Here is a 13,179-nt window from a genome sequence, read left to right as displayed (position 1 = left end):
CCTTTGAAGTCGAGTCAAATAATCAAGTTTAACAGCAGGATCAAGGCCAAGACCTAAAGAAGATCAAGACCAAGATCTAACCAAGACCTAAAGGAGATCCAACCAAGACCAAGCCCAAAATCAAGATCAAGACCAAGACCTAAAGAAGATCAAGACCTAAAGAAAACCTAACCAAGACCAAGACCTAATCAAAACCAAGACTGATTTCCACATTCCCAGATAACCTCTCATAGACAGTCCCTATCTTTTTGGAAGATGTCAATATCCCATCGTAATATCATGGTGAATCTATGATTTCCTATTTCACTAAGTTCCCCGAAAACAGACTCCGCGCATTATTCAGACCTTGACACGTTCCAGTAGTCTGACAAATGACAGAGTTCATTCCGCTTGTATGACACGAGACAAGTCATATTTTACACGTCTGGTTTATAGCGGATGCCATTCTCCTCGGAGAATTACAACTGAGACACGATGTGTGCGACTAAGAAACTTTGGTCTCGTCTCAGATACCAGTTCTAACTCAGTGTACCTACCGATATTAACCAACAGAAACAATGCTGTGCAAGCAACGCTGGTTAACAATTTATTACACCTGTTAAACACAGATATGTACATTAATTTCGTTTATTGATTATTTTGCAGACCGATGTTGATATTGTTTGATATTGTTCTGATATAATTCTGCATATAATTAACACATTGCGTACCGCTAACGAGAAATCTCGTTTTTATATGAAGACACTTAGTTATGCAACTTCGCTAATTACCACAGCATTGAAAAAATATAAAATTTGATTCGAATTGATTATCTATTTAAAATATGTTACATAACAATATGATATCTGAGTTTTTCTATGTATTGTGATATAAGTTGACCTCACTGAAATTTGCCATCCGCAGAATTCAGTTTTCTGAAAATTAGCCGGTACGCAATGTGTTCAACCTCTGGTTCTGCGCGCAATAAAATAAAAATGAGTATATTTTAATGGAAGATCAAAGCGAAACAAAGAATTACATGTTTACGTGAGAAAATAAAGAATTCATGAAAGAATTAGTATAACACAGTTAACTGGTTAACAATAACCACCGAATTGCTCGAATTGACACTCCTGAGTTCATCAGTTACTGACAATTGATCATCTTGCTTTACATGCTAGATTCTTCAGAAACCCACCACTCTATGCAAAATGATCAATAAACGAAATTAATGTACATATCTGTGTTTAATAGGTCTAATAAATTCTTTACCAGTTACTAATTAATTTTAATTATTACACTGAAAGATACACAACACATATCGAAACGTTTTTCTTCCAAAATTGCTAATGATGTCTTTGAAACATTGATGATCTTGTTACTTTACACGCTAGATTCTTTTTCAGTTACTAATTAATTTAACCTATTGCACTGGAAAACGCACAACTCACGTTGAGACGTTTCTGTTCCAAAATTGCCAATGATGTCTTGAACCTTGATAACCTTGCTTTACATGCTAGATTCTTCAGAAACGCATCACTCTACGCAAACTAATCAATATACCAAACTAATGTACACACCTGTGTACGAATCATGTACAATTCCTCTTACTAAATTCATTATTACATGCCAATTACATATTGTATACCATTACACTGCTTCATACAACATATTACATTACTTCCTACAATACATAATTCCTAAATATCTAATCTCTCAAACACACAAAATCATGTATAACTGTGAGAATGGATGTATTCGAGTGATGAATGTGTGTGCAATAGATGAATGACGCAACTGTGTGTGTGAGCGCGTTTCGAATGAATGTTCAAAGCATTGGAATATTCTAGATTATATTGATTTCCTCTATACGTTAATAATGTTCACTTTTTTTATAAATCTAGAATATTCCAAATATATGTGAAGCTAATGCACGGTGATGTAAGAATGTTCTAGAGTGTGTGTGAGTGATGCAAGAGCATCCGAGTATATAAATAGTGTTTTATTGTGAGTTGTCAAGAAATAATCATACTGTTTCTAATAAAATTCTCTTTCTCCTACATAACAAATGTACCATACACGCCATACAACCACATACCGCACACCATCGCACCACGCTCCACCACTCCCACGCAAAAACTCGACACAGAGACCTCGACATTCCTAAATCGGTGAAACACGCATCGATTCCCTGTTATTTGGTGCGCCCATGATCGTTTCATTCGGAACAGAGAAGATTAAGCAGCCCTATACATGATTCATACGATCTTCTTCGTTTCCCTGCTAGCAGAAATTACCTCGACCCGTTTCCCCCTCGGGAGGCAATCAGGTCGAAGGGAAAAAGCGGCGATCGCTAAGTAAGATTTTTCTGTTCGCCGATTCTTCGGGGGAGAGGCATTAACCATCGGGCCAGTCCTACTTTCGCTCCCTCGTTCACGGAACGATGGTTTTATATTCCCTGGAAACGTCATCGCGCGCATCAATCTCTTCCTTAACGACCCTCGTTTTCCCGCTGACCGGCTCTTTGACGTCGTCCCGGGAAAAACGCGCGGCTCCCATCGATCCGCGAATTAAGATCGAATGAGCACGAGGCCGGCAGATGTACCAGTGTTCAGGATTCTTATCGCTGCAGGACGTGGAATCGATTTGGAACTCGGAATGTTTACGCTTTGCACTCGAACGTCTTCCCATGGAAATCATTTTCTGTGTGTATTCTTCGATGTTAACACATTGCATACCGGCTAATTTGCAGAAAACTGAATTGTGCGGATGGCAAGTTTCACTGAGGTCAACTTATATCACTATACATAGAAAAACTTAGATATCATATTGTTATGTAATATATTTTGAATAGATAATCAATTCGAATTAAATTTTATATTTTCTCAATGCTGCGGTAATTAGCGAAGTTGTATAGCTAAGTGTCTTTATATGAAAACGAGATTTCTCGTTACCGGTACGCAATGTGTTAAGAAATGGAGATGATGGATCAAAGATGTTTTATTTGAACACTGGAACTACCGACCTCATTTTTTCCAGTTATTCGACACATAACATGCTTTTCTGGAGAAGTAGCGGGGAAACTGATTTACACGAAGATAATTGAAGCGACTGTCTCAATGATTACTGTTGAGGTTTTTACTGAACAATTTCAAAAATTTAACTGATCAGTAGTGTTAACTAAGTAAACTGCGACGAATTTTTATAGTGTTTCCAGTGAAAACGAGAAATGCAACGTTTCGGTCTGTGTTCCTTAGTAGAAAATTTGGATGTGTAAAGTCTAAAAATTTTAGGGTAGTTTATTGAAGATTCTAAAATATTTTTGTGTACCTGTTGTTCGAAATTCGCCGGATACATTCCCGAAATTTGCATGTTATGAGAGTTACACCGGCATCGACACGCTGATGCTTCTGTGCCACGTGCTACACATTACCATGATGCACCTTTTTTTTCACTTTAATCCTTTTGGTCTTATATTACTTGTTCTCTATTATATGTTCTATGAATTATCGGCTATTCCATTTATTCAATAACATTACTAAACAACGAGTTCCCATGTAACAGAGTATCAAACACGCAGATCACTAGATTCACGTTTACTGTATTTAGTATTTAAATTTATTCTTGAAATTTATCTCGATTTTGGAATTTCAGGTTGAAATTTCGACGATTGGGATATATATTTAAGATATTTTTATTGTTTTATTTAGTTTTTTGTAGTGTTATGTAGTATTATATGGTTTGATGTAGTTTTATATAGTATTATATGGTTTTATCGAGTTTTATGTAGTTCTATATAGTTTTATTCAGTTGTATGTAGTGATATATAGTTTTGTATCGTTTTACATGGTTTTATATGGTTTGATATAGTTTTATAGAGTTTTATAGAATTTTATATCGTTTTATTTAGTATTATATGGTTTGATATGATTTTATATAGTTCTGTCAAGTTTTATATAGTTTTATATAGTTCTGCCAATTTTTATACAGTTTTATACAGTTTTGTCAACTTTTATATAGTTTTATCAATTTTTATATAGTTTTATATAGTTCTGTCAAGTTTTATATAGTTCCATATAGTTTTCCATAGTTTTACATCGTTTTATACAGATTTATTTAATCTTATCGAGTTTTATACAGTTTTACATAGCTTCGTCAAGTTTTATATAGTCCCACATAGTTTCACACACACATATCACACAACGAATCACAAGAATTCCAAAAAATTCCCATCACAGCAGAAAAACCATTGTAAAACCACCGAGATCGATCGATCATAGTGCAGAGATCCTCGGGAGTAACTGTGTTCACCCCTCACGATCATAATTTCGAGGAATTCCCGACTTTTCCCCCGTGAAAGCCGGAATAATCCGAGCGTTAACGAGCGGCGAACGGTGAAAGAGAGGTAAGGAAAGGGTTGATGAATTGGCGATCGAGCCGTCGTTAATAGGCGCGCGCAATAGCCTCGCATTTGACTCGAGGGGTTAGACTACTAAAAAGAGGGGCGGCCAGACAGATTGCCGGGTATTCTTAGCATTACGATGTCACAACGGCGTTCAATTAGCGTTCGTTAGGCGGCTCCAGCCACTGAGCACGTCCTCGACGAGAGAGTAATTAGCGGTATTAGTCGAACGAGCCCCGATCGGCGAAGTCTCTCCCGTTGGAAGTCGAATAATGGAGCTTACGTTGGCAATACGGGTAAGCCACTTATAACTGGACTCGTGTCTAACCATTTACCTGGTCATTCCGCCGGGGAAACCGTCCCCATTCTGCGCCGCCACGTCGCGTAACGGTTTTTCCCTTTGTTCGCAGCGCGGAATGTTTTGATGTCGCGTGGAATCGACGGAATACGCAATAGAGATCGTTGGTTTTGTTTGGATTTTTGAGGGAGAATTGTAATGTTTTAGGGAGATTTTTATTGCGAATGATTGTATCATTATGCGAGTATGGGTGTTTGTTGATATTGTAATGTTTATGCTAGTTTGTTTATGTGTGTAGATATTGTGAAGTATATGGAGCGTTTCAAAATTTCAAATTACCCCTGTGTGACATATGTGTAATTTTTAATATTGTATTTTTCTGATATTTATTATAATGTCTTTTCAAGTAAGAAATCATATATTTATGAATTATGTATTATAGGATGTAATATAGTGATAAATTTATTATATATGATTTCATATTTTTAAGAAATCAGATATTTATGAATTATATATCATATGATATAATGATAATTGTATGGCGTACAGCGATAATTTAATGTATTTAAATAGAGAATCAGATATTACACGATGTAATATAGGTAATATAATCTATAATGCATTATAAATAATACATAATTGTTTAAGTTACCTCTAGATTTTCTATACCAGCGAGCACAGAACATAACCACTCCAAAATACGGTCTCCCGTGACGCGGCCGCCATGTTTACGGCGCTCTCGCACAAAATGGCGGACGCACGCGGGCGACTCTATTCTCCAATCCTTCGCAAACACATAAAATCCGTCATCTCACGTTATTAGAACGTTACCATTAGAGAACCAAGTACTACAACATTAATTGCATGGAAACTTAATTAAAAGAGACTTCTATGGTGAATATATTACAAAATTAGTAACGTTAATTCAACAACTGTAGACAAAACCCTGAATTCCACTATTCACACATCGAAAATTGCAAGTTAATCCGCAGCTGAGTTCCTACAAACTTTCACTTGAAAACTAAACACAACTACCATACAAATAATAAATAAATAACAAACCATTATTATTATTATTATTTATTATTATTATTATTATTTGACCTGCACATTAATGCCAGTTCTATTCATACAACATTAGAATTGAAAGTTACCAATCGTTGCTAAGTTTCTACAAACCTTCCCTCAAAAACTAAACACAACTACCATACAAATAATAAATAAATCATCATCATCATCATTATTACTGTTTTACCTGCAAACAAATCCCATCTCCACTCATACATTACAATCAAATCCAAGATACCCACGAAAAAACTCTCAACATCGCAATCGCATCGAATTTTGAACCCTTCATCAATTCCACGTCTCCCATAAAGCTCTCCCATCACACTCGAACTCCCATTGTAACCTCTCACACGGTATCGTTCACACCGCGAGATACTTCGCTCAGCCCGCAGCAGTAAACGAGTCGGCGAGCTGTAACACGGTAAATTACGACTCCGCTCCGCTAAAAAGGGAGTCGCTCTCGGCCGCGCGGAATTGTTCAACTCGATTCGACTCGATTCGAGACACCTTCCGATTGGTCCGAGCTACTTCCGCCGGCGGACGGCGAAATAAAATCGGGAACATCGGCGAGATATCGCTCCCTCGAGGCTTTTGTCGCGCGCCGCTTCTCCTTTTATCCCGTCTCCGAGGAGCCGAGCCGGTTCCCGCGGAGTCGCCGGCTGAACTTCGCTTATATATCATTTCCGAGGGACGGTTTAAGAAGTTGATAATGCTCTTTGCAGTTCGCGACGAGAGCCAGAAGTTGCGCGGAAGCGTCGTCGGCCTCGCTCGCCGCTCGAGGACTCGTCGATCACAGGGAACGAACGGCTCTGGATGGGATCGACGTAATCGCGGGAGCTAATGGAAACGCTCGAAGAGCCTGTTCCGTTGTCGTACGGCGCTATGCAAATTGCAGAGCTGCACGCGAATCTTTCCTAACTGCTCGAGCCTTTGAGAGCGCGGAAGCAGTGCAGTTTTCTCGAGATTCGAGGCATTCATTGTTTATGCATTGGCAGGTGGTTGTGTGTTGGTGGATGGAGTGCTTGTGGTGTAGGGGGGTTTTATGGGGAAGCTATGGGGTGTAGAATTAAACAGGTTGTATTTGATAAATGAGTTTGAAGCGTTCTTTAGACTATTAGCGTTTTGATGCAATTAATCTTTTGCACTCGGAAATCTTTCGTTAATATTCGAGATTTTTTAATTAGTTATAAACGATATTCTTTTGAATGAACTGAATGACGACATGCTTGAAATAACACTTAGGCAATTAAAAGCTTTTAAAGATAAACAATTAAGGAGATAATTACGTATTAACTAGCCAATGCGAGTTGCTCCGTAAGTTTGAAAGAATGACGCGACGTTAACACGCCATTCGTTAAGCCACGCGTCCGTAATGATTTTTTTCTCGCGGCAGTTTCGTTTAAGAGACACATTGTCGGCAGCCAGTTTTCATATTGGTCACGTACGTCAAATTAAGCGGTTAACGAGCGCTTTTAACGCATTTTCCGTGTGTTCGTTGGTGTCGCGCTCGGAGGATAGTCGCGGGACTTGAGAAAAACTGGTGTTGTCGGGATCTGGTTAATAAACTGTGGCCAAATTATATTAGAAATTTAATGAGAGTGACGGTCACATGTTTCAGATATTATGATGTTAGCGAAAAATGAGTGGACAATGAGATTTCCTTATTTTAGACACAATCGACAATGAGAATTTACTAATTATGTATAGTATAGTATGCTTGAAAGTGATTAATTTTGAATTATTGGAACATATGAATCAATGTAGAATGACTGAATATAGGATTCTAAGAGTAGAATCATCGAAAATAGAAATGGCTAAAAATCGCAAAACCAGCGACACAGAAGCACATCGACGTAGCTTCGACTTATCGCGTATCGTGAAACAGCGTCGAAATATTCATAATATAAATCGTTTAGTGCTCCGAGAAATTCTGCGCGAACGCTTCTAAAGGATGTTGCCTTCTTGTCGTTGAATTAGCGTTGGTGCCCGTAAGTTTGGTATTGTAAAACAGTAAGGGAGGATCGTGTGGGGTTCAAGCTGCGGTCAGGACTTTAGGAATTTCCCAGACGCGTCACTGATGCTACTCGAGGACGACCGTTGCGTCGGAGGCGCGAGTTCGTCTAACGAACGGTAGAAAAGACGACCGCCTCCTTGCCGATCGGCAGAATAAGAAGCAACCGATCGGGGAATTCATCCGCATCGCTACTCCTCCGGCGCCACTTTAAACAGAGTTGTTTCCGGCCGAAAGGCCAGATATTTCAAAGTACGGACCGACGACGGAGATTTCTCCAGGCGACTCTTGTAATTTTGAACGAGCGCGCTCTCGTGTAATTATATCGTCACCTGTATTACCATTCGTATTATTGCACACTTTGCTGTTTAGTTTTCCACTGAATTATATGTAACTTTATACAGCGCACTTTGAATTATTTATTCAATATTTCCTGGTGCACGAACAGATACAACTACTTTGTCGTTAGTAATTTATTAGGAGAACAAATGTGGATGTTCGTTCTATGTGTATGTTCCCAAAGGTTAACGATTGATGATGGAAGAGTAACACTTATTTTCGTGTCACATTAGACGTGCATCGTCAAATATATGGCTCGTCAAATAGTTCAGTAATTAGAAAACATTGCCATATAGTTGGAAATTCATTTACTCACTGATCACTTCAATATTTCCATCAATTTCGAAGATCGAAAATACAGGATGAATGCTGGATTCGTGGAAAATTCGGTGATGCTCGCTTAAATTTCACAGTTTCGAGCATCGACAGTATTCAAGCGAGCAGAGGATAAAGGAGGAAGATACTTCTCCCAAAAATTGACTCAACACCACTTGACAAAGTAATATCTACTCCTCTGACCTAATTTCTCGCGTTAACCCTCAGCACTTTCAATGAAAATTCACTAGAAAATGATTGCACCGTCACGAAACTCGAATTTCAATGAAAACGTCTTACAAAGTTGGCAATTCTGACCTCTCTAATTCGGAAAATACACGATCCATGCTGGATTCATAGAAAATTCAGCGGTGCTCACTTAAATTTCACAGTTTAGGGCATCATCATTCCAATTTAAGCGAGCAGAGGACAAAGGAGGAAGATATTTCTCCCAAAAATTGACTCAGCACAGCTTGACAAAGTAAAATCTTGCACACATTGTCGCACACTTTGCTATTGAGTTTTCTACTGAATTACATGTAACTTTATACAGCTTCCAATTATTTATTCAATATTTCCCGCACAAACAATTGGTAAGTTTACTCCCAACAAAACCACAAACGTATCTTCTAAAATACTCTACAAAACGAAATAACACGAAACAAGCTAAACAATGCAATATTCCACCTACTAAATACCTCTCTCCCATCGCGAATACTAAAACATTCTTAAGAAACGAGTACTTCATTCCTATTCAATTCTCTCCCCTCACTTACATTTAACTTCACACAACTCATCCAACATTCCCCACACAAACTCCACAAACTTCGACACGAAATCCAAACAACAAGACCCAACGTTTAAAACTACCAGCTAAGAAAGATCGCGTAATTAAAATATCCCGGGTTAATTGCTTGTCCCGTCCTCGCGACATATCCTACACGCGCATCAGAGCCGATCGAGGGAAACGAACATTTTTTGGTCAATAAAAGAGTTCCTTTGATCTTCGTAATTAAAGCGCGACGCGGCCACGGGCTGCAGCCTTGATAATATCGCGACGTCGCGCATCCCGGTCAATTCTGTCTGCCTGATATCCGACGAGAATTTCAAACGCCCCGGCCTCTCGCTTTTCTTCGTCGGCGCGGCGGCTGACGTTATTATCAGCCGGAGCCCGATTAATGATTCGCGCGGCGGAATACATCCGTATTTAATAACGGCCGCGCACAATTCGCCGCGGCGACTCTTTAAAATCCTCGGCGCTTTTTTTTTTGCTCGGGGAAACCCTTTTCTTGCGGGGCTTTTTCAACCGCGCGATTTTTCTGGCGTCGCCATTTACTCGACGCGTCCGCCTCGCTGCGAAAATTGATCATTAGCGATCCGGCTTGACGCTTTCTGCAGGGATGACTGCAGGTTTCTGTTGGGAATGAGTTCATGGAGGTTTGGAAGCTCGATCAGGAACAAGTTCAGTTCAATGATCAACGAAGTTCTATCAAGGACAAGTTCAGTTCAATCAGGAACAAGTTTAGTTCAATAAGCAACCAAGTGCAATTAGGAACAAGTTCAGTTCAATAATCAACCAAGTTCTATCAAGAACAAGTGCAGTTCAATCAGGAACAAGTGCAATCAACAACCAAGTTGAATCAGGAACAAGTCCAATTCAATGAGCAATCAAGTTCAATTAGGAACAAGTCCAGTTCAATCAGCAACCAAGTTGAATCAGGAACAAGTTGAACAAATTGAATAAGGAACAAGTTCAGGAACAAACACAGAAAACCTCCATCATCAATTCCAATCAATCAACCACTCACTCATTACAATCCTTCCACTCCCATCCCTATTCCTCCAACTACCAAAAACCCCTCATCCCCACCCATTCATATCACCAGTAATCACCATCAACTCCCATCCAAAGCCACCAACGAACATCCTACTCAACAAGCTTCCAGAAACTCCTCGCAGGTGCGCGTCGCGAACCATCGAAGATTACGTTTCCCTTACTTAACAAAAAGTTCCTTAAACAGCGCCGCTTAAGCCCGTTCCTCGCGGGGTCGACTGAATAAATTTCATGATCGCGCGACGCATTTCCATGAAAAAGCACGGGATACACGTGGAACGAGGCGACGCTAGCGCGTATGCTCCCGTGCGGCGGCGCTGCCATAAATGGTACTCCGCGTTTCTACATTTAAAATGAGCCGCGTTTTGCATAATTGCGCGCCGATCTACCCGCACGTACGGCTCACTAATACATTTCCGCGACACAGCGCCTCGCGCAGTTTCGCACTCGGGAGCCGGCGAGAGGATATCGGGAATCGAAGGACGGAAACTATCCTTGGCCGCTTTGCGAGTTCGCGGAGAGCGTCCTTGAGCCACTGATCTTTATTCCATTTTGGTAGAGGAACGTTTAAAATTTTGTAAGCGTTATTAGGGGTTTTTATTTTATGGTTGTGGTCGAGCTCTGAATTTGACGGGATTTTTAAGTAGAAATTTGGAATAATCTGGAATAATTCTTGAAGTATAAATGTACATTGGTTTCAATTATTGTTTCAGTGAAATCTGTACATTGAGCTCTGAATTTGACAGTATTTTCGATTAAAAAATTCGTGATTCCACTAATTGTTGAAGTATAAATATTGTATATTGTTTCTAATGATTATTTCATCGAAATTTATCCATCGAACTCTAAATTTATCAGTATTTTCAATGAAAAGCTTTATGATTCCACTAATTCTTAAACCGTAAAGCAATCTACTATTTCTAATCATTATTCCATCGAAATTTATTCATCCAGCTCTAAATTTCTCGATATTTTCAATTAAAAAATTCATGGTTCCACTGATTTTTAAACCACAAAGCAATCTGTTGTTTCTAATGATTACTCCATCGAAATTTATTCATCCACCTCTGAATTTTTCAATATTTTCAATCAGAAATTTACAATAACACTGATTCTGGAACTATAAACCAATGTACACTGATTCTAATCAATATTTCATCGAAATTTATCCATCAAACTCTAGATTTTCCACTACTTTCTATAAAAAACTTGATAATTCCTTTAATTCTTAAACTAATTAACCAATCTACTATTTCTAACGATTATTCCACGGAGATTTATCCATCGAACCACCGAATTCGCCGTTATTTTTAAGCAGAAATTCGCGACGCCGCTGATTCGCTTTTGTAACCATTCGGAGGTCGGTTTTTGTTTGGAATGGGTGACGGGTTTACCGGTGGTGGTTTGCCCAGGTATGTAAGCGCCATGCGGTCGAAACGCGGAATTTCCGCGCGGCCTTTATTGGGGTTATGGTACGTCAATTGCTATTGAGTTGGAGTGGCTAAAATGCGCATTCTTAATTGAACGGAATTCTCCGGGCTCTCAAAAACAGCAAACATCTGCGACCGTATCGTGGACCCACGGTTTACTAATTCCTCGGATAAACGAATCAAACAATATAAACGAAATATATGAAAATTATAATAGAAATATTTGTGAATGCAAAAGATACTGTTTATCACATTAAAATTTCGAAAAATCTGAAAACATCAATATATCAGATTTCAATAAATTCTATGAACATTCTTAGAATAAAACAAATAAAGCTATAAGTGTTTGGAGAACTAGAAAAGATACTATTTATCCTATTAAAATTTCAACAAATTCAAAAACATATATCAAATATTAAATTTCAATGAATTTTGTTAACAATCTCAGTTGTTTCTCCCAGAAAAAAAATTAACCTATAAATCCTCGAACAACTAGCAAAGATACTATTTCTTCTATTAAAATTTGGAAAAATCTAAAAAAATCGATATGGTCTTCGAAGCGACTCGATAATATATGTCAATATATCTCAAATATTAAATTTTTATGAATTCTATTAACATTTTCAGTTGTTTCTTCCAGAAAAAAAAACAAATAAAGCTATAATATTAAAGAAGAACTAGAAAAAATGCTATTTATCCCATTAAAATTTCGAAAAATTCAAAAACATATCAACACATCAAATTTCAATGATTTTTATTAACAATCTCAACAATTTCTACCAAAAAAAAATCCAATAAACCCACAACTCCTCTATCAACCACAAAAGAATACTCTTTATCCCATTAAAATGTCTGAAAATCAAAAAAAATCGATATTGCCGTCGAAGCGACTCGATTCTCGTTCCGCCGGCAAGTAGAGCGATCAATTAATACGCGGCACATGTATCAATTATGGAAAAACGAATTGGTTCCCGGACCGTTCCTGTATCATGTTCCGTTAATTTCAGCCGAAGAACAATATTGTATTTCGACATCGAGCGCGATGAAACCTTTCATCGCAAAATCCGGAAATATTCTCACGTGAGTATTAGCTTCGCGTGCGCAACTCGTAGAGCGCACACACACACACATGATCACTGCCTAATGTGATTAATATTACGTAATTCTATATGAACATACTCGGATTATATTTGGAGAAAATTCGGAAATGAATGCATTCAGTCGATCAACGAATTTTGACGTTTTTTCTGCGTTGTTGAATGAAAATTCGTTTCTTTGGAAGCGAATGGTGTAATTTTATTTGATTATGAGTGTTAATTCTTTTTTGTTTTTGATGAGGTTTGGATTTATTAAGAGAACGTAAGTTGATTATGAATTTTTATGTTTTCTTTAGTTGGTTAACAAGAATTCTTTTCTTTCGAAGCAAATGATATAATTTTATTTGATTTTATTTATTTGATTATGAGTGTTAATTCTTTGTTTGTTTTTGATGAGTTTTGGATT

At 38.2% G+C, this 13,179-nt stretch overlaps 1 protein-coding gene across 2 annotated transcripts in view; it reads right to left on the bottom strand.

The window, feature by feature from the left end:
• Positions 1-13,179, bottom strand: part of Fur2 (furin-like protease 2) — a 527,066-nt gene that overhangs the window by 134,336 nt on the left and 379,551 nt on the right. The gene's annotated exons all lie outside the window — the stretch shown is intronic.

This window comes from Nomia melanderi, chromosome 1, assembly GCF_051020985.1.
Source record: "Nomia melanderi isolate GNS246 chromosome 1, iyNomMela1, whole genome shotgun sequence".
Lineage (NCBI taxonomy): Eukaryota > Metazoa > Arthropoda > Insecta > Hymenoptera > Halictidae > Nomia > Nomia melanderi.
Note: the sequence above shows the minus strand (reverse complement) of the source record. Positions and strands in the feature narration are given on the sequence as shown.